Raw genomic sequence first — 1,328 nt, 5'->3', positions numbered from 1 at the left:
TTATGCCAATGCATACTACGAGTATTAGTATGCCAAATACTAATAAAATGTTCCTTGGGTTTAATTAAGGTACCTCTCATACCTTCACCAATCTACATATACATACATAAGCATATGGAGTAAAGTTTTCATCCAATTTTAGACACAAAGGTACATGTATTGTTATATCTCATTTTCAGATTCAGATTTGAGATAACTAACATATTGGCCGATACATTCGTTATACATAAAGTCACTCGGAAGTTCGAAATCTTCATATTAGGTATATGGTGGCTAAAGGAAGCTGGGTTTCGCTATTTGCGATAAAAAGTCAACTATAAGGACTCCGGTCCTCGTTTTCGGTACATAGGGTCTTGAACAGTTTTGGTTTGATTAGGACGATTTTTGGTCATAAAGTGGCAGGTATGAGTGCTTAAGGAATTTAACCTGAGCGAATTTGGTTATTTTAGCTTGAATGATTTTGGAGATATGTATTTAAATCTATTAGAAGGCGGAATTATGACCATTTTTCAGTTTTAGTCCACAGGTGCCACTTACTACTGTGATTCCTGTGCTAAATTACAGTTATATACCTTAATTTAGTGCCTAGATGTGGCACTTTATAAGTTTTCGGTTAATGGCGTTTTGTGGGTGTTGCTGTGATCCGATTACCCCCATCTACGAACTAGTCCTTGCTTTTTTCCAAGGAGCATGTGTATCAAGTTTCATAAAGATATCTTAATTTTACTTCAAGTTACAACTTACACGTGAAGACGACGGACATGTGGATGGACAGACACCCACCCAGATTTTAACTCGTGTCTCGAACTCGTCTCTTCATGCTGATTATTTATAAAAATTGTTCGCAGAAAACATAAGATCAATCGAAGGAGTTATCCACTCTATGTACTAGCTACTGGGTTCGCTACTCATCAAAGAGACTTGCAAGCAGTTCATGCTCTCTCTCGTTTTTCGCCAAAAAGGGACTGAGCATACTTTTTGTAGGGTGACTTTTCATTGGCATATGTATACATTTTCTAGTCATACACCTGAATTCGCAAGAAAAGAGAGAAAGAGACATTCATTCATAAACTTTTTTGTAAACACAATAAACAACAGTAAAGTAAACAATTCGACCGAACGAAATAACGAAAGCAAACATAGCAACGCTAAATGTCACACACAAAACGAATTGCCAAGGAGAAGCAGAGGTGTCATGACAACAAAGTCAACAATTTTACATACATACATAAGCATATATTCGACCGTGCAGGCAAGAGTGGGTATGTATCTCACAGATACCAAATAAAAAGGCCGAAATGATTTTTCGCATTCGTTTTCTCATTGAG

This window comes from Bactrocera tryoni, chromosome 1, assembly GCF_016617805.1.
Source record: "Bactrocera tryoni isolate S06 chromosome 1, CSIRO_BtryS06_freeze2, whole genome shotgun sequence".
Lineage (NCBI taxonomy): Eukaryota > Metazoa > Arthropoda > Insecta > Diptera > Tephritidae > Bactrocera > Bactrocera tryoni.
Note: the sequence above shows the minus strand (reverse complement) of the source record.